This window comes from Argopecten irradians, chromosome 15 (assembly GCF_041381155.1).
Source record: "Argopecten irradians isolate NY chromosome 15, Ai_NY, whole genome shotgun sequence".
NCBI lineage: Eukaryota > Metazoa > Mollusca > Bivalvia > Pectinida > Pectinidae > Argopecten > Argopecten irradians.
In genome coordinates, this window is record NC_091148.1 from 5,484,694 (window position 1) to 5,507,830 (window position 23,137).

At 34.0% G+C, this 23,137-nt stretch overlaps 1 long non-coding RNA gene across 1 annotated transcript; it reads left to right on the plus strand.

The window, feature by feature from the left end:
* Positions 1-523: 523 nt before the first annotated feature.
* On the plus strand, positions 524-12,388 carry LOC138309092 (uncharacterized). The gene is made up of 3 exons (XR_011206198.1): positions 524-3,101; positions 6,375-6,524; positions 6,795-12,388. It is a non-coding gene; the product is annotated as an uncharacterized lncRNA (long non-coding RNA).
* The last annotated feature ends 10,749 nt before the right edge of the window (positions 12,389-23,137 follow it).

The following is a 23,137-nucleotide window of genomic DNA, read 5'->3' on the forward strand; positions in this document are numbered from 1 at the left end:
TAAACATCACTAGGAGTAATCTTGTTCTTAATCTAGATGTAATGATCATCAAAGCAAATTGAAAATTCCCAATGCAATTGTGGCTACAATAACGAACACATCAATCATTTATTTTTCTTCTATCCACTCATTATTATTTCATTATTACCATCACTACATATTTTTAATCTTTAATAAGATTGGCTACAAATCTTCCAATATTTTAACAAAATGTAGTTTAATACTTTCTTATGAAGACAATTAATTCATCTTAGACAATGTATCAAAATCACTTATTGAATCAAATAGACCCATGTAAACTTTTTTACATCTCAAATGATATATATATATTATATTTATGTTATACAATCTGAATAAATTCATACCCTTATAGAAATGTATAAAGATTAAGTAATCTATTTACTAACTTTAATAGCAATGAAAAGGGCTTAATTCTATCTATTTCTTTACATTGCATATAATAACTACATGTGTATGATTCAGCATGAATTTATAATTATGTATACATGATACATGTATATATATGAATGATGAAATATTATGTAAATTAACTCACGTAGAATGAAATCAGGAAAATAGTATATAAATGGTTGCTAGAGGTAAAAGTAGTATGAAAGGTGTACGTATGCATATTTATTCAAATCAATTATTTAACTATCAACAGGTTTAATATAGAAATTTACTATATGCAAGTTTAAAATATATTTAAATCTTAAGTTAAAAGTCCTTCTTTAATAATAGATACAATATTATTCAATCCTTTTGATGCTCAAAAAATATTTCGAATAGAATCAAACCCTGGTCAGTACAAGTCGCAAAAAATGGCTTGCCTATAGAGAAATTCTCATTAGCTGGATCGGTTGAGCGTCATACTAGTTTTAATCCAGAGGTCCAGAGTTTGACTCCTGACTGTTACTGTACCTGCATGTGCCTAATGCTGAAAATTACAATTTGCTTTTCCAAAGTTAAACAACAAACCCAAAATTAGCTTTTCCCTTTTATTTGTGAAGACTATTTTACCATATCTGGAATGTTAGATAATGTAAATCGAATTTGGTCCCTTTTGATGCCACCCCTCAGATCTTTGGGAAATATTGTCAACAAGAATTCAACAGCCATGTCATAATGATGATTCTGACAACATTTGTGTCATTTCCAGAATTCCTATCACAAATGATCAAATTAATATCAAAATTGAGTATTCCCTTAATAAGTTATACTAGAGAACCCAGTCACCCAAGGCCCAGTGTCATACAATGCACAGTTATTGTAAAAGGACCTTAGGGGGACTGCAGTTTACAATTTTAGAAATAACCAAATAATGCAAAGAATGCGTCTTTATAAACTACAATAACCCCCCCTCCACCCCCCCTCCATTTTCCCTAGGGAGCAACGTGAGATCCCAGGGTCACATAATTCAAAATTTTAGCAATGCACCCTAAGACCATTTTATTTATTAAGAATAAGCATATTTACGTTTATCAGTTGTTGTTTTTTACAAAAAACAGGGAATACAAAAAAAGGAGTTTATAAATCTTCATTAAAAATGCTTTTGCATTATCTCCAAACACTGTTAAAGAACAAAATCAACGAGTTATATTTGTTGATCAGTGCTTTAAACAACCTTACGGTCTTTAAAATTAACATTCAGCGAAAGCCTATTTAGCTTATAAATAACTGTCGGTGATATTATGGAGATCTCATCAATGATGTTTTACAATCAAATATTTAATCATACCTTGTGTAATTCCAAGACGTCTCATTCAAGTCTATCTGTGTATCTCATAGGCGTTTAGATTTAATTAAACAAAAGATATATTAGCTGAAAAGCCGACCGAATACGCTGTTCTACCGTCGCTGGCCGCCATTTTTGAGTAAGGTAGTGGCTACACACTTTCATATTTCTCAATTATTTCAACCAGGCCTAGTATTTAGAAAGCAAGATAAGATATAACATATCCATTTCAAAAGATGATAATGAGAGCTATTTACAATCATGCAATCATTTTCATCGCTAATTGGTCAGTGGTAATATAGGAAGATTTAGTTTCGTATTTAAATTGCTGGCTCTGCGTGTATCCATTTATTAACTTTCACTTCCGTAAGCACATTTTATTTGCAAGTTCAAAGTTTTTAGATCTACATGCTGGCTAAACATATCTAAAAGGTAATCTGCTGTGTGACGAATCAATTCCAAACTTATATAGGCCTATCATTTCAAGCTATAGTTTATGTTAATTTAGTCATTTGGATTTGTGGAGATACTCATCGTCGTAACATGTTGACAGGGACCATGTATAAGTTATATAACAGTATATTCTCAAACAGTTTGGTTCAGAAACGTTTTTTTTTTTTTTTTTTTTGAGAAAATATGAATTTTCGCACGACGATTAGAACAGGTCACTTGACACGTTTTATGTGGCCTAAAAAATACCAAAAAGAGAGGTAAATACATGTATTAAATAAATAAATGTTCATGTCAGGTCATAACCAGGAGAAATATTCATTATTCATTTATCTTTCAACATGGTCTATTGCATAGATACTGGAATTTATGAATTTCTATAGATCTACAAGAATTTTTTAATCACACACATACATTATTTTTTACATGTTCGGTATGTCAGTATATGTGTCTAGTTTATGCATAATACATGTATATACATGTGTACAATAATAATATATACTGTGGCCTTAGAAGTAAACCATAATATTACATGTAATAAAGAAAATGGGACTTGTGTAAGACTACACAACATAACACTGTTATACGTCACAACTCGACTCGTTTACGTCACAGACATTACAAAACAGAATATAATTTAATTCGGAAATATTACCCACTTCAAACTATATTACTTGTTCATAAAATAAGATAACAGGGATGTTCAAAATATATCAAGAAATACAAATTATTCATATTGATATTTTAGTAGCATTGATTTGAAAAAAATGTATTTGAATTTGAATTAAAACATATTCTTATCGACGTTTTACTTTTCCGGAATTTCGTTGTTTCGGCAATTATGCTGTGACCTGAAGTGCACGGCGATTGTGCTCGGCAGACGATCAATGCATTTGACGTTCAAGGAACATGCACGGTAAGTTGTGAGTGAAATAACAGACACTATATATCTATATAGTTGATTAATACATTTTTCAGTTATTCCAAAATCTATGTAAAATCTCGATGGCCATACTGCAGTGTAATGAAATGAAATGCCGAACTGATCACCGTCGCCGTTTTCGTTTATAAAATACAGAACAACTGGTTCGAACGGTTGTGAAAGTCATTATTTAGGCCAAAGTTTAAATCCTGACGGATCTGCATTTTTTATCCAGGTCTACAGGCATGTATGAACTTTTTCAAAGTTCGTCTGAAAACAATGAATATAACAAGAGGCCCATGGGCCTTAACGGTCATCTGACTCATGGTACAAAACAACAAAGTCACAGTATAAAGTATTGGTTAACGATTAATATAAACAATACAAGGAACTCCTTAGTTGAATATGTAAGTTTCTGAAATAGGTAAATGTCATTTGTTGAACAAACTTGGTAGCCCTTCATCCATTTATAGTTGTAACCCATTCAAGGATTAATATAAGGAGGAGTCAGATTTTAAAGCCAAATTTCAGCAAAGCTCCCATTTTGAACCTCCGCCGTACTATCCCAATGGGTCTTAGCTCGGTTCTTTATAAAATATGATTGTCCTCACCTAAAGTTCCCCCTTCTGAATCAATTAAAACCCCTATAGATCAATTTTCATTGAGATCGGAGACTGAAACCTGAAAACAGGAAGTGGGCCAGCAGCCATTTTGGAATACCAAAATCTTTACGAAAATGTCTGCATGTTGTTCAGCATCAATTAAAACCCCTATATACCAATTTTCATTGAGATCGGAGACTGAAACCTTAAAACAGGAAGTGGGCCAGCAACCATCTTGGAATACCAAAATCTTTACGAAAATGTTTGCATGTTGTTCGGCATCAATTAAAACCCCTATAGACCAATTTTGATTGAGATCGGAGACCAAAACCTGAAAACAGGAAGTGGGCCAGCTAAAATTAAGAAAATTTGCCCTTTTGGGACCCCACCCCTCAGCCCCTAGGGGTCGGACAAGACTCATTTATATAAAATATTATTGTCCTTCCCCAATGATGTTTCACACCAAATATGGATGAAATTCATCCAAGGACGAAGGAGGAGTAGGATTTTAAAGCTAAAATTAAGAACATTCCCCATTTGGGGCCTCAGCCCCTAGGGGTTGGACCAGGCTCATTTATATAAAATATGATTGTCCTTCCCCAATGATGTTTTACACCAAATATAGATGAAATCCATCCAAGGATGAAGGAGGAGTAGGATTTTAAAGCTAATATTAAGAAAATTTGTCCTTTTGGGACCCCATCCCTCAACCCCAAGGGGTCGGACCAGGCTCATTTATATAAATTATGATTGTCCGTCCCCAATGATGTTTCACACCAAATATGCAAAGGATGAAGGAGGAGTAGGATTTTAAAACTAAAATTAAGAAAATTTGCCCTTTTGGGGCCCCATCCCTCAGCCCCTAGGGGTCGGACCAGACTCATTTATATGAAATATGATTGTCCGTCCCCAATGATGTTTCACACCAAATATGGAAGAAATCCATCTAAGGATGAAGGAGGAGTAGGATTTTAAAGCTAAAATTAAGAAAATTTGCCCTTTTGGGGCCCCACCCCTCAGCCCCTAGGGGTCGGACCAGACTCATTTATATAAAATATGATTGTCTGTCCCCAATGATGTTTCACACCAAATATGGAAGAAATCCATCTAAGGATGAAGGAGGAGTAGGATTTTAAAGCTAAAATTAAGAAAATTTCCCCATTTGGGACCCCACCCCTCAGCCCCTATGGGTCCGACCAGGCTCATTTATATAAAATATGATTGTCCTTCCCCAATGATGTTTCACACCAAATATAGATGAAATCTATTCAAGGATGAAGGAGGAGTAGGATTTTAAAGCTAAAATTAAGAAAATTTGCCCTTTTGGGGCCCCATACCTCAGCCCCTAGGGGTCGGACCAGGCTCATTTATATAAAATATGATTGTCTGTCCCCAATGATGTTTCACACCAAATATGGATGAAATCCATCCAAGGATGAAGGAGGAGTAGGATTTTAAAGCTAAAATTAAGAAAATTTGCCCTTTTGGGGCCCCGCCCCTCTGCCCCTAGGGGTCGGACCTATCTCATTTATATAAAATATGATTGTCCTTCCCCAAGGATGTTTCATACCAAATATGGATGTAATTCACTCAAGGGTTTAGGAGGAGTAGGCTTTTGTATAAATAGTTTTACACACGACGCACGGCGGACAGTGGACGGCGGACGGCGGACGGCGGACAGCGGACGGCGGACGGCGCACGACGACGGACAAAACACGATGACAATAGGTCATCCTTACCTTCGATCAGATGACCTAAAAAACGAACAACTACAGTAGCCAGGCTACTGTACATGTACTGTAGGTCCAATCAGTCATCGAAAACCAAAAATGGAAAACGGTCCGTGTTTCAATTTTTCTTGTAGCATATACATTTAGGCCTACATATATGCTACATATTGAAGCATTATGATTCAAGATTTGGCCTGCTTTACAATGAGAATACATGATTTTTACAGTGAGTAATTTGTACATGTACATTTACAATATGTTAGGACCTACACGTACTGTATAGGCCTGTTTTACAGTACGAGTGCATTGTTACACTGTTACGTAATCAGTAAAACACGTTTATAACGAACATGGTTACAAAGTTTCCCATGATAGGCCTATATCTGCATTATCTGTATAACGAACTTTGCTAATAACGAAATGATTCTGCTGGTCCCCAGGGGTTCATTATAACTGTGTTTTACTGTAACTCAACTGTGTTTTACATTACAGGTGTATACAGTGAGTGTAACCTTAAATGTTTGTAGGTCTGTCTTACATTGAGAATACATGTTCATGTAAGGTCAGTTATAGGCCTGTTTTACAGTGAGTGTATTTTGAAATGAATGAAGTCTGAAAGGATTAACTGATATGGCATCCCTAGCCTTAGCCCGAGATACCCTAGCCCTAACACCAGACTTAGACATTATGTATCTGTCATAATCTCCAAGGATTTATAAGCGTCATGTGCGTCCTTGTAATGTCTAAACTATTAAGTCTGGTGTCGGGACCAGAGTATCACGGGCTAGCTTATAATATCATCCTCGAAACTGCAGGGGGTACTATCAATGACTGTCACAGTGGCGTTATATCCAGCACTGGACTATATATCTCATAGTAAAACTAGAGGCAAAATCCACTGCTTTTAATTATATTTTTTGGTCCATATTCAACAGTTTACACTAGGAGCGATCTGGATCTGGTGTTTGTGAAGTTCAGATCCTAATTATAAACCGTTGACTACAGGAGACTTTGCAGAGGCGACTATACTGTACATTTGCCCCACGTTAGTCAACAGGACAATACGAATACTAAGAAGCCAGAAGGTAATGTATGTTCATGTAAATATATTTATTGATGAGAAATTTAGTGAAGGAGGTGATAAACATATTGTACAATCATAGTGAAAATTATGAATAACATGTAATATTTATTTATATGTGTCTTACACAGAGTTCTAATTACTTGCTGGACCCACCAGACACATTCAGTACTTAAAATAAACTGATAAACTACTTCAGTTAACAATTTAGCAGTAACTGCTAAATTGTACATAAAGCTGAGTTTTACCCTGCATTTTCACATCCGTTTTACAGGTACAAAGAAATGCTGACCAGAGATGCAGGAATGGAAAGAATCAATGGATATTGGATACGTGAATGCAGTTCAGAAACATTTACAATTTGATTTGCGGAAGAATAAATTTCCCGTGTGTAATTTAAAACAATACCTAGCCTGGTATCATCAAAATTGTGATGGCGATGACTGTGTTCCATTGACTGTGTTCCTTTGGCTTGAATGATATAATGATAAACATGTTAGTTCAGACTCCTGACAATATAGTACATGTACATACAGAGTATAATGTAATATTTTAATAGTGATCGGTATAAGTGTAATTTGAATATGTACCATCACAGAATGATTTTGGTATATGGTATTGGAGTGCATTTGATGTTTATTGATAAATTTGACACTAATCTAATGTTATCTTTCTTCTGATTATTCTGCAGGCATCCTTCTTTGTGTCAGACAGCACTAGTGTATTCATTTTCGATCATGGAGAGTGTACCGATACATGTAATCGATACATGTAAACAATCTACAGAGAAAACTGACAGGAATACCACCTGATTTACATATGAAGACTTTGACTTGATTGCACATGAAGATTTCTTCAGGTCAATTTCAGGTGATATTCAGGTCAATTTCAGGTCATTGACCTGAAATTGACCTGAAAAAATCTTCATGTGAATTCAGGTCAATTTCATATGAATTTCATGTCAATTTCAGGTCAATATTTTGACCTGAAATTACTTTTTTGCTCTTTTCAGGTAAATTTGACCTGAAAAATTTCACCTGAAATTGACCTGAAATTACCTGAAGACATATTGCCTGATATATCATCTGAACTAATGACAAGAAGTCAGCTAAAAGTACATGTATTAGGCTATTTGATCCATTTGACCTTAATTTAAGTTAAAGGTTATTCATTTTAACGCGTTTTGCAGTCATTCATCCCAGCATGTTATAAACTGTCAAAGGCAAGGCTGTAAGCCTCTTATTTGTTGATCATGTAGATATATGTGTATATCTGTATAGACCTCAAAGTTATATGGTTTAGAGGAAATTTGTTTAAAGGAAAATGTATTTCAAATGCTCTTGAATTATAACCTCAACAAGTCGTCACAAACTAGTCATCTATAAAATACCTAATGTTTAAGACATTTTAACCAAAAGACCATAACAGTTGACTATGAAATCAAACTCACAAGAGTTAGAATGGACTATCTAAATCTGGTCTGTTTACATCCATGTACATATTTTCAGAGAATAGCCATGTAAGCTTCAATTGAATACTTTTATACTATGAAATAATGAATTGAAAATAATCAAAGTTTGTTGATGGACAGATATATAAATATATTTAGACAATAGATAGGCAAATAGTACTAGGTATTAAGTACCCTTATAACATTTCCGTGATTTATGAAATATACATACCATTCCACAAAAAAGTCAATGTCCAAATATTTCTTTGAGTTCATACAGTATACTGTATTATCTGAATAAATGTATTTATACTTCCTAAAATTTAAAATAAACGTCAAGAGGCGTCTGAATTTACATGCTGTCAATATATTGATTAAATCATATAATTTGTGTGTAAGTTTGTTTAGTAAAATACCTCTGACTCAATGATTTGCCAGATTATTCGAAGTATACATAGCATACAGCTTTAAAACTGTAGATTACCTGACTGTCATTAATTAAAATCATGCACGCAAGTACATTTTGCACAAGATAACTTATATTAAAACAATTTTTAACAGAACGGATATAAATGATTGATTTAGTTGTAGCTATTAATTACTGGGCGAATATGATGTGTCGTTGTTTACTCATTACATTTTAATTTGTAGGTTATTTACTTGCATTTACTTGATACATTTTAATATATATCGATAATGTTAATTGTTATGTATACTAGTACATTGATAACACTCTATGGTCAAGTATAACCATACTTATCAAGGGCTGAATGCTAGTAAATAAGAAATGAACTATTACCTTATTTTTTTAAACTTGAGATTATAGGCCAATACGTTAAATATTAAAATCAACAAAAAGTGATATGTTTCATAAAAATATATATGCCATAATAATAATAATAATAATCACTGTATTAGTTATCCACATGAAAGGTATACCTTTCTATTCATTTTTTTAATGGCTGTTAAATAGTTGCACTTCTCCAGTAATATTTGGAATATTGATTATACAATCTTATTATTGAATCATGATTCGTAAGATGTAAATGGAACATATCAATAAGATAATCTACTTCTTACATATGTGATGTGGTTTTGTTATCGCAAGGATACATACAAATGTACTTCGGAAGTTAGGATTTTGTTTATGTCATGGTCTTGCACTTCAGCGGCAGAATTATAAACGATCTGATTGAACAGCTAAATACCGTAATGTAAACGTTGGCCATAATGGTTACAACATAACTGTAGATATTTAATTTTTGTAAAATTTTGCTGTATTTACTCAGGCATGGTCGCAAAATCTTCAGAATCTTCCACTAGCGAGCCGCTAGCTTTGTGTAATACTGCCACCGCGCATGCGTCAAGTTGAAAGACATTTAGGGTACTGATGAAGTGGATCGGATTAATTTTGCTAACAATCAAGTTTTTTTTCATTTACAATCAGATTCGAAGTTTGTAAGCAAATATACTTCATGTAGATCTAGCGCTACGCATAACGCTTATACTAGACACTGGCCGGCTTACTGTTAAAAGTCAGCAAATTTAGTCAAATAATTAATATAATAACATTGGGGGTTAATATAACATGATGACCCTGGCTGTTGATATGACGTAAAACTAAATAAAAAGTATCCAATAAAGTATGTGTAGAAAATATGAAGCACGTGAGAACCGGCAATCCATGACAGTTCTTGACCTCTGTGCAATACACAATACGTTACAATACACAGTGTAAAAGTTATATCCCGTAGTTACGGAGATAGTCGATAGGATTACCAAGGTATAGTGTTCCGGTGATCATGAGTAACTGCATAATGGAAGGTGTATACACACATCCATAAAAAGTAGGGTAGGTCGGTCGGAAGTTTTTAAATTTTTTATTCTTTTGGCGGGGTTGAGGAGGGGTGAGTGGCTTTATTACCACATTAAAAAGTAATTTAAAAATGCATGTAATTTGTCCTTCAGGCTTAAGGCTGGCTAGAAGTATTTTATTTCTCATTACCATGTTCGTAATTGAACTATATCTGGATAAACTTTAAGCATGCGTGAAAATCTAAGTTGAAAACTTCACACACAACATTTTTGTTTTGAAAAAGTGTGATGAAATAGCTAGGATCGGAAGTAAAAACTAGGGTAGGTAGGGGTACCTGAAACATACATATATTTTGGCCTAATATAAAATAAGGATCCAACATCTGAATTAGAATGAAATAATGATGTATACAGAATGAAATGATGTAAATTAAACACTATTATATATTGGCTCATCACTGTACCAATCTAGTTGTTAGTTGGCCAGTGATAACATCATTTTGACCATTGAATCTATGAAGAGTATTAGTATTTCATTCAACCACATCTATGAATAAATAATTTTTATTTGTTTTCTTACAAAATCCAACCTTCTGATTGGCAGTTCGTTTTTCTTCATATACTATGAAGAAAAATCCGAGATGGGCGCGAAAACCTGATGTTATCATGGCGTCACAATAGAGACGTCGACGTTGTGTATTGATTTTGAAAAAGTAATCCATGGTATTGTACGTTTAAACAATTTTTTTGTTATCAAGTAATCTGAAAATCAGTGAAAAATTTATCATAAGCATTAATGTCACTATTTTTTAACTTCATCGGGGTATGAAATAATTTTTGCAAAGTATGTGAATCCGGATAGCGGATTCTCACAAAAGTTTGCAAACAAAATTTAAATGCAGAAAAAAAATTATTGGTCATTTGATTCAAGTCTGTTGCCCCTAGGCGTCAGCCACAACGAACTTAGTCATGATGTTGAAATGCTATCTTATACTTATAGTTTTAAGCAATAATGACTAATTTCCTTAGCTTCATAAGGAAATTGAGCTAGCAGTGGTCATGTGTTTTCCCAAATTTAAACTATTGTAAATTTGATTGCATCCCCAGGGTCCCCAAGGTCATGAAATTAATAAATGTCATTCCAGTCAGCTACGACCACACTGAGATACAAAATTAAAATGCTTATGCATGGTGAAGTAAATGGTTTTAACCAAGTTTAACTCACTTCTTATGAAAAGTTAACAAATAATATTTAAAATAATGTTTCCCGATGTAAAATATTTAACCCCCAATCTAGGGTAATACTGAAACCCGAGCCCGGAGGGTCATGTAATGCACATTTTTTGTTATGGGCCTTACGACAGACCCTGATGTATGAAACAGTATTTGGTTCCATTGAATCTGTGAATTACTTATAAGCACGTGTTTGTTTTAAGTTTTAGCCTTGTTGACGGCGACAGCCATAAACAATACCCATCACAACACAATTACTCATGGACAATCCTTGACAGACAGCAGTTTTGGTATATGTATAATCAGTAATTAAGTTTCGGTATATGTACAATCAGTAATTAAGTTTTGGTATATGTACAATCAGTAATTAAGTTTTGGTATATGTACAATCAGTCATTATTTAAGTTTTTGTATATGTACAATCAGTAATTAAGTTTTGGTATATGTACAATCAGTAATTAAGTTTTGGTATATGTACAATCAGTAATTAAGTTTTGGTATATGTACAATCAGTAATTAAGTTTTGGTATATGTACAATCAGTAATTAAGTTTTGTTATATGTACAATCAATAATTAAGTTTTGGTATAATACAATCAGTAATTAAGTTTTGGTATATGTACAATCAGTAATTAAGTTTTGGTATATGTACAATCAGTAATTGTGTTTTGGTATAATACAATCAGTAATTAAGTTTTGGTATATGGACAATCAGTAATTAAGTTTTGGTATATGTACAATCAGTAATTAAGTTTTGCTATATGTACAATCAGTAATTAAGTTTTGGTATATGTACAATCAGTAATTCATTCGTTACAGGGTATAGAAAGAGTCAGTTGATAAAATATGATGGTTTATTCGAAATTGAAACCATTGGAATTTAGTATTGAGAGTTACCTTGAATGGAAGAGAATATACTGTATCTTTTTCCATGTGTCATTATTGAAGTCAAATATAGTTCCCTACTTACTCTGAACAGATATACTGGTGTTTTTCTGTATAGATGTAATAAGCACTTTATAAAAGTATATAACTGGGTATGGTAAAACACTGTTTGGAATATGATGATTTTGAGGTAATTTTTAATACTCTTCAATATTCCATAAAACTAAAGATAGTTTGTAACATTACCATGTAACTCACAAAATTCTTCCAAAGAGTAAGAGGAGCAAGTTGTTTTATCCTTAATTAAATTATTTATTATCGTAATACCATTATTAAACCAGTTTCGAAAAAACTCAGTTTTTTATCAACAACTCTATTCTTATTATACCACAAAGGTGCTTTCAGCACAGAACAACTGTGATTCTTGTACGGTTCTTCTTCAACCTGAGTTTGTACCATGCATTAAAAACATCATTCCAAAAACCATTACTATTGTGAGCTTGAATTTGTTTTATGTATTCACAACTGCAGTTTGCCAAAATATGAGGATTTGACCAAGTTTTTAAAATGCATAGCCATTTCCCTTCTGACATGAAAATCCTTCTAACCCATCCATTTTTAAAGATTCAATAAATGATATCAAATGGAACATTTTAAGGCCACCATCTATATAGTTCTGGATAATTATATTTCTCTTCACTTTGTCAGTTTTGCCAATCCATAAAAAATGGAGTTTAGTTCTTTAATAAATTTCTCCTCAGGATTTGGTAAAGAAATAAATAGATGATTCGACTGTGATATCAATAATGATTTGATTATACTGACTTTCCCTATTTGAGCAAGCTTTCTTTTACTCCAACTTTTAATTATAGCTTTAAGTTTTATTAACTTTTTATAGAAATTCAGTTTAGGAATTTTATGCAAATCTACATGAAAATCAATTCCGAGTAGTGTAAACTTATTCACTCCCCACTTAAAATTCAGATCTGGTAGAAAGACATCACTACTATATTCCTTGCTACCAATCCAAACTACTTGAGTTTTACCCTTATTAACTTTTAAGCAAGAAACCTTTGCAAAAATATTCAGTTCAATAACCGTACCCTTCAGTGATTTCTCTGTTCCATCTAATATTAATGACGTGTCATCAGCATATTGTGAATTCAGAAGGGGGTAGTTATTAACATTTATACCATTTATATTACTATTATTTCTAAGACGTATAGCCAATATCTCTGCACAAAGAATAAATATATATGGGGTAATTGGGTCACCTTGACGACAACCACGTCTTATATTAAAAAGGTGACAAATTTCCCCCCTGATGTATAGCAGAATTGGTGATAGCATGCAATATCTTGACCCATTTCCTAAAATCATTACCAAAGTTAAAATAGTTAAACACTTCATCAATAAACTTCCAAGAAACCGAGTCAAAAGCTTTTTCAAAATCAATTAATAACAATATTCCTTGTAATATCGTATACAAGGCGAGTATTTTCCGCTAGGTAGCGTCCTGATTGAAAACCTGTCTGATCCGAGTTTATCAATTTATCTAAAATTGGTTTTTAAAAGTCTACAAGCTATTGAACCAGAGGCAATTTTATAAACAATATTCAAAATAGAGATTTGTCTCCAATTTGTTATGAAATATTTTCACTCTTAAACGTCTACACCCATATTATTCATACGTATTATTATTATTACTTAGGATCATTCTGGTAGTGTTAAACTTAATATAGAAAGACCGCCATTTTGTATTTCAAGATGCCGCCAATTTATTACATTTACCTGTATCTGTATACAATAATAATACAACAATTGACTAAGCTGACTTTCAGTAAATAAAAAATCTGCAAATACAGTGAGTATTTATATTTTGTAGCCTTCGAGAAAGATAATTTGATTCTTATTTCGATTTCAAGATGCCCGTCAGCATAAAATTAAAGGTACATAGATTAACCAAAACGGCTGATAATTTCGGAAACATTACGTAAAAGTTTGAGTCCCAGATGATATAAACTTCTACAAATATTAGACATACCATTATTCTCTGAACCAATCTGAATAGTTAAATAAGATACAAACGTTAATTTCCATAAAGCGGGTCGCTTATGATCCCCGACGTCGTCCTTAAAAACCATCTGTGATTAACTTTCACTAAGGTCATAAGAAAACGTTTAACTATTTCATGATTTCGGACAGGTAGTGGACCTAACTCTTTCAGTCTGCAGCAGCTTTGAAAACATGCCTCACAGCCATTTTCATTCCTAAAAGATAATTTTAGTTCTAGAATCAAATTTTACACGATTGCAATATTTGTCATTCTGGAAAGACCACTCATGCATGAGCTATATCGTGTACTTGGAGATCTTAACTGCATATACATCAGCACAATGCCCTATTGGTATACCTTACACTGTCTACAGATGCAAGATGTGCTCAAACCTTATAAAAGAAACTGTGGAACACATTAATGAGATTTTGAAGAAAAACAAAAGATCGGATAAACTGTAGAGAGCAAAGGAGAGAGGAGGTGTTTCCGAAAGATACAAATTGCAAACAAAACAATTGTTATAATTGAGGAGCATCTCCTTTTTGTATGTGGAATTGAAGATCGTATTTGCCGAAAGAATGGGAATCTTCATGACGGCTAACGAATTTATTTTGGATACAGCAAGAAGGCATGCAAGACATCAAATGGTTTATTATGGTTAACTATTTTATCAGAAAATATCTTAACTAAATCTCTTTGGCAGGCATCCGAGATACATCAGACCTGCAAACAGAAATACTATATGCAGGGATATCATTTGGGATTCGTCTACCAACAGAGGTTTCATTGATGAGATGATCTCACTCATATTGCATAACCACGTTCATGTCTGGCCGTCAACCCCGTCTCGGGAATCTTATGTGGATTCAGGGGAAAATAATGCAAATTATGAAAATAACTCTGCAGTGGTTTGATGCAATCCTGAACGACTCCAACAACATCAGGACATTCCACTTAAGGAAGGACTTTGAGTAAATTCATAGCAAGATTTTGACGCCAAAGCTGGGATATCTACCTGGGCTGACATTACCCCTTCTGGTACGTTTATCAATTTGACAGTAGTGGCCCTAGAAATTAACCCAAAACAAGTCCTGGCGAAGATAGTCATACGTACCTCTTTGGCATTTTTTCTCTACAAATATTAGCTGTGCCCTGAGCTAGAACTCCCAATGCCATTGCAGGCTTAGGAGATAAAAATAGCGAACATAAGACAGAAGGTGGAAAGAACAGAGATGAAGCGCTATGCTAGCAGTGCAGTATATATGCAAACTAAATCCACCAAAACCACATAGCCACCGTCAGTAAAACACGCATACGTCACCAAGGACTGGGTGAAATAAATAGCAGCCATATCGAGAACAGGAGGACTGTTAATCTTCAAAGAGAAAATATATATAGTCATTAAAATAAGTGCAAACTTTGGAGATGATAGAGAGCATAAACAAGATTGGGAACCACATAGACTGAAAACTAACTTATTGATATTAAGTATATAGATTACTATATAGTAGGAAGCCGAAGTATCAAGGGTTGGTAGAAGATATCAATATCCTAGAATGTAGGAATTGGTGTTCCTGTTTCCTGCATGTTCCAGCAGCTATTTCCAACATTGGAAGTAATGGGCAGTGACAAGAAATCAGCTGTAGATGTACTGTTCGCAGTAGAAGTGACAAGGTAAGAGCTCTGAGTTATCCACAGATGGGGAGTGATTTGGCCAATCACTGTTGACTTGCGACTTTGAAGATGTTCCAGTTGAGGACTCGAAGCACATGAAAGCTGATCATCTGATGGCGCCTGTAGAGTTGCAATTCATGGATTTATTCCCAAATGACTCAAGGTTTTTGCTTCTCTTACAGAGTGGAATACGGAGACAACTTTAATTCAAACGGCTATCTTGAATTTTAAAATGGCGGTCATTTTGAAGTTAAAAAAAGAATTAAATTATTTATGTATCAAACACTACAAAAGTATAAATACTCTCTCTATATTTGCATGTGTTAATTTGCTTAAAGTAAGCTTAGCCATTTGATGTATTATATAGGGATTGGATTTCGTTTTTATGTTAACCATGCTTGTATGGAGCAATTCCTCTAAGAATATATTCTATGGGGCGCGTTAGCGCCCCATATTGAATATATTCTTAGAGGAATTGCTCCATACAAGCATGGTTAACATAAAAACGAAATCCAATCCCTATATTTACACTCACACGACTTTTTATTAATATTTTATGCAATAAAATTGTCATTTGAAAGTGACGTAATTATTCAATAAAAGTCGGTCAAAAGTGGGAGGAGCTTACTCAATTGAACAGCGAATGATGACGCTTCACGTAAGGTAGAATTATTCATCCGCGACGACAAAAAAGTTCAATATTTTAGTGTAAAATAAACATGACAAACAAAGTAAATTTCAGAGATAATTTTATTTAATCAGGTCAGAACTTTAAATAGGTATTCAATTTTGCTTAAAGTTCATATATAGCGTAATAACATAAAGTATTTGTTCACGGCCACATGTGTGAACTCGGTGACCGTTATTGTGCAGCGAGGCGAGGCTGACGCACGCTTACACACTGGAGTTTTCCGAAGTTGTCAAAACACCAGTGTTCAAGTAGCTAAATTTGTTTGAGATTGTCGTCTGACTTGACGATATTACATCCTTCGGAGCCATGTGATTATATAATCTACGCTTAGATCCATCGCCATCTATGGAACAACTTCACTTGTATGTATTTGTGGTGACGCGTAACTGTCAACACGTGGATTACTAGCGGTGCATGTTTTATAATACACATGATTAAATTCTCAAAGAACAAAGACAAGAGGATATGTTTATAACTGACCTCAGCTCTATCAGAGGGTCTCACGCCCGTCCACCCCAAAGACTCGATCGTAGGACGAACATAGGCACATAGGTAATGTTTACATTTGACACCCATCATTTTTAACAAAAATGAAAGCACGTCGGCCCGGTCGGGATATTTTTCCGTTTCTTTATACAATTGTTAATTTAAAAATTGTTTGAATCATATATAAATATAAAACATGTATATATTGTTTAGATTTTTCCAAAATTCTATGAAAAACAACAATATACACGTAATGTTGCGTCAAAATGTAAACAAAGCCATGCGTTTTTTTTGTTTTTTTTTAAAGTAGTCCTTTTACGTTGCACAGAACATTTTCATACGCAAGTTCAAAGTTCAATGTTACCATGCAGTTATGGTAAACAAAATCGGCTAGTATTAGAGTATAGTGACCAAGCCTAGCAAGTGTAAATATATAGATATAGCTCGCAAAGTTGGCGGCTATCTTGAAATACAAATTGGCGGTCCTTTCACATGAAGTTTAATGTTCCTACCAGAATGTTCCTAAGTGAAGGTGGTTTTTGACGGCCATTTTGAAAACCAATATGGCGTCCGCCTGAGGCCGTGATTTTTTCCTGAAACCTTATGTCCTAAAGAAACGATATACGAAGTTTCATGCTTTCTTCAAATTTTGAACGATTTTGCCAAAAAATCGACCTTAGCCGCTCCACTATAATGTGTGTTTAGAGATGAAAGAATTAACTAACACTCCCGACTACGATGGCCGACAGCGGCCGGCAAAAAACAACTCCTACAAAACGTTTTTCGTACTTAAGTATTCATTGATTTTTAAGTACAACTTTTATTTTCTAAAAAAAAAATTTGTTTGTCATGAAAATTTTTTATCACATTATTATGTACAAAAAACAACAGGTTTAATGGTAAACCCTGTATTTAAATGGAATCTATCTATTCTCAGGTGTACAATTAATCTTTCAGGTAAGGAATTCAACAATAATTGTTCTATTTGGCTTGCTTAAAACATAGACTGGGTCACACACAATCAATTAATACGGGGTTCTTAGAGGACGTTATTTTATCTATATTTGAGAAAGTTCATAAAAGTCGCAAAATGTAAGTGGTAATAAACAGGTCATAATCTCTATTTTTTGCCTAGTTATTATCCCTTTTATATATCTTTATATACCAAAGGTTTAAATGTCCATTTACACGCCAGATTTTCCTGCAATCCTCAGTGTTATAGAACCCCACAAGTATCTGGTATGCAATTAATCATCGTGATAAGGAGTACGGCTATGACCAAATTGGGGTGGTGTTCACAAAATACCGCGTCGCCTTTTGTTTTACTTTACTGTGACGATAGTACTGAAAACTACGAAATGGAAAACCGTTAATGAATTTTGTTTACGATGTTCAGTTATATACCAGTGTTAACTTTTAATCCCGATTATCAGGACTACCATCATAATAACGAATTCGGCCGATGAAGATGACATATGGAGTCTGTACAATGTAAAAAATAGTCCAACCTTAGGCGCGTTTGCATTCCTTATCTGAAAATTTAATTGAATACCTGAGAATGGGAAGATTCAATTTAAGAACAGAGTTTAGCGTCAGACCTGTTGTTTCTTGTACATAAATATTTGATAAAATTTTGTCATGACAAACAATATCTTTAGAAAATATTTTCTGTACATAACTATTTTGTACATAATTATTTTTCAAGACAAAAAATATTTTTAGAAAATAAAAGTTGTACTTAAATATCAATGACTATTAAAGTACGAAAAACGTTTTGTATGAGCTGTTTTTTGCCGGCTGCTGTCAGCCATCGTACTCGACGCATTCTGTTTTCACAAACCAAAAGGTTTAAACTGGTTCAGCATAATTTACATCACTATATTGTGATACAAGGGAGGTAACTGTAATGATGTTGTAGCGAACCTTTTGCTGTACATCATATATTTGGTGTAATATGTCTCTAATTGGTCTAGTGTCAAAAAATACATTTGATTTATCTTTTTCATAATAGTGCTATATACATCTGTGTAATATTTCCCCCAATAATGCTTAATATTTTAATTGTATGTTATACGAGCCTAGTAACGATTTACACCAAAAAATAATTTATACAGCTCCCTGACAAAATTTGCAACTGGCAACTTGCTAGATATTGATAGATTTCATTTGAAAATCTCAAAACTTCAGTGATGTAGGTCGAAACGAGACTTCAACGAGACTGAAATCACAGCGGTTGAAATCCTTAAGATGTATTCGAAACATGGCAACAGCGTTTATAAATTGTTTTAATTATAATGCATATTGTTTAATTCAAGTACGTCGTTATATTCATAGCCAAAACCATGGGCAGATGTATATACTCTCGTGATATAAAATTTAATCTGATGCACACTTATGGCCATCCTCGATACTCCAGGGGTTATTATCACTGACGTCATATCCATCCCTGGATTATCTCGATCATAGTAAACTGCAGGTAGCTCAGGAGAAGATATCTAACTCAATCACAGGCTAGCAAAGACTTCATTTGAAGACTACAGAGAGAGCGACACCCAACTTCAAAGCCACACAGTCAACCACAGTGTATCGTTATACGATTTTTTACTATGAGATTGTATAGGGGTGGATATAACGACATAAATAGTAACCCCTGGAGAATCGAGGATGACATATGGCACATATGTTCAGTTGTCTTTTATTCGCCAATCTATATTTCTACACGCCCATATATTTCGATAAATGTACATTGTGTATGTCAATAATATTTACTCGAAATTAACTTTGGAATTGAACTTGTCGAGAAGATTTACATTAGTAGCCCATAGACGTGTAATTGTGTAATTACATTATTACCGTAATGTTTTGTCTTCAAAGTGCTGCTCTCTCTCCGATTATTTCGCGTATCAATCTGTCCGCTCGTCCGCTTTTTCCTCTTTTAGACATTTTTACAGGTGTAGTTTTCGTACATGTGGCTCCATATTGTAACCCTATGTGCAATATTTAATTCAAAGTACTATATAATGATCTACTGTGTGTAATTCAAAGTATAGTATAATGGTTATTCTGTGTACATCGTATGCCTTTAATTTTTAGCATTACCCGTTTTGAAAATACGCACCGCTTTAGTTTTTATGCCAAATGTATACTAAAGAGTTCGATATATCGTGTAAATGTACATTGTATATGCTTGTTTGTAACCGATAGACAAAGAGGCTTAGATAATAAAAGAATTGATTTGAAATCAAGAAGTAAATAGTTATACATACTATGTAGTGTTGATTTAGGAAACAAAATGAGATTAAAGTCACGATATCTGTGACATTCTCTTTATCGCAGCCGGCCGACAGATTAAAGATGGCATCTTTGATTTAATTCCTCATACAAAAGATAAGTAGATTGAAAAATAGGGAAGAAGCTCTAAGGATATTTAGACAGGGTTTAACACCTCCTTTAATATTAGCGATCTAAATTTTGAACCTGATTGACGATAACTTAAGCGACCATTGAAATGAGCAAATGCTAAACGTCAGAAAATCAATAAATGTAAACAGACATTAATTGTCGTTCTATATTTTGACCCCGGCCGGCCTAAGTAACGGACGAAATTGATTAAAAAATAAGCATAGAGATAGAATATAATATCTGATTCGTTAGTGTTTGTTAATTAGCATAAAACCCGATTTATTGTCAATATGTCCCTATAGGCGCCGCATATTGATAGTTGTCAGTGTTTGCAGAACGACAATGTTGAATTGTAAGCACACATCAAATTATATTGAGAATCGATTTTAGATTAGGCGTTACGGTACATAGAGAGAGTAAAAGAGGTCGATGGGTATACTTAAGTTTTAAATGGCGTGCATGATGTTTATAATTACAGTTCATGCTAATACATAGCTATCGATTCCAGGCCCGCTACCTTTCTGAAACGGCTTTTTTATGAAAATGAGAATGTAAAACGAGCTGGATAGTTTTGAAAAGCCACAGATGTTATTAGCTTACCGTTAATAAAAATTATAGCTGTCATACTTATCATCATTTTCTAAACAGTTTGATTAGAATAAATTAAATAACGTACCGACTTATGATTCTCACTGTCGTCCTATATAAAAACAGGAGGGCAGAAGTTGGTTGCGAGTTCCTAGTTCCGTTTAAAAACGGAATTAGGAACCAGACCCGAATTCCGTTTAACTTAAGCGGAACTAGGAACCAGACCCGAGTTCCGTTTAACACAAATACTAGTCAACGAGTCGAGTTCCGTTTATTAGTATTTTTCCTCTTATAAGATATTAAATAACATATGTTATACAGGAATCTAGCTCTGAGCTTTCAGGAACGATACAACATTGAATTAATCTCTATAACACAGCTTTTCTTAAACGGATCTGACACCTAGACCCTAGTTCCGTATTGCTTAAACGGAACTAGGAACCAGACCCAAAGTCTGTGCTGTATCATTCATGGAAGCTTTAAGTTCGATTCCTGTATATAGTATGTAATTGAAAATGCAGTTAGAGGTAGGAATCCTAATAAACGGAACTCCACTCGTTGGCCAGTATGTTTGTTAAACGGAACTCGGGTCTGGTTTCTAGTTCCGTTATAGGCTTAAACGGAACTCGGTCTGGTTCCTAGTTCTGTTTAGGTTAAACGGAACTCGGGTCTGGTTCCTAGTTCTGTTTAAGTTAAACGGAACTCGGTCTGGTTCCTAGTTCTGTTTAAGTTAAACGGAACTCGGGTCTGGTTCCTAGTTTCGTTTATTAAATGGAACTAGGAACTCGCAACCAACTTCAGCCCTCCATAAAAACATAGCTTAGGAAAGAGAATCTCGCATTTGTTTGGTGTTATAACATTTTGTTAGACCATCAACATAAAATTCCCTATGTTATTGTTGTTTTAATGAAACTTTAAATTGTTGTATCAGAAAAAAAGTGGGCCTTTAAATAATTTGCTAGGTTATTGTCCAATGGTTTGTTTTACGTCCGATTAACAGTTAAAGAATTTTTAGAACAGAAATCCCTGTATATGCGATGCATTGCGCGTGTTGATGTCTGTAAGTTTTGGGAGGCTGTGGTATAGTCGTATTTTCTCTGTTCCAAGCACTGACGTGAAAAAGGTTTAAGGTGAACTGCTCGATCACGTGGGATTATCTCCGGGCCCTCCGGTTTCCTCCCACTCTAAAACCCCTCAGGTCTTTACATTTCGGACCATCGAAAGTGATCTGAATAACTTGTTTTGCGATCGATGTAAAACAAATTTTATTTATTTGTCCCTTTGTGATAGTGGAAATTTGTGCCATTCTATAATGTTGTCTCACAAAAACTGATAACCATGGCAAAAGTATTCAGTTTGTACACCTTAGACCATCCTCGGTACTCCGGGCGTTCCGATCACTAACGATCTCTACATACGAACCAATCACAGGCCAGCAAAAAATCCTTTGAAGACTACAGAGAGAGTAACGTCCAACTTCAAATCCACGTTATACCGCTCTTTTAATGTGCATCAAATGGACTAATTTACCTGTTCTGTTGCCTCCAGTTTTACTCATTAGATAACCCAGGGGTGTACAGATCGTAAGTGATCGGAATCCCTGGGATTTCGAGGATGACCTTAGACCGAATACTGTAAACACACCTATTTTTGTGGCGACCTAATTTCGCGCATTTCACGCTAACGATTTTTCCCGACGATTCAATTTCGTGATTTAGAGGTCTAAGCTTCTACCTGACCTGGATTTTAAACATTTTGGCGGATATTTATTTTCGCGCTTTTTCACTGTTAGCAAAAAAATGCGAAATTGAATCAAACGCTAAAGTAAGTTGGCTTACAGTGAGTTCTTTGTTTTCTAGACTAGAAATTTTCCCTCATTATTAACTCGTACGATCACATATTATGTACAGTATAGGCAAATATTTTACTGCATTTTGTATTTAAAGCATGGAACACGTATACTGATGACGTATAACACAGGAACACGTTATTATGAATAACAGAAAATAACGTCAGAAAACAAAATGTTTAGGAAATAAGGAAAACAAATCATAAAACAGTCATTTTTTTCTATTTCAATTTGTAAACGAACGTACAAATATATAAAAAGGCAAATATCAAAAAATAAAAACAATAAAAAATATATAAAGGTGCAAAAATAATTTAGATGCCTATCGATATATTTTCAATATGACACACATATCGATAATACCATGTTTGAATACCCTAACGTAATACATGTATTACAATACTATTTCTCTTATCTACTCACATGAAATAACTTGGTTTGTCTGATAACATTTCTTGTAGTCCCATACATTTCTACACGATATGATGT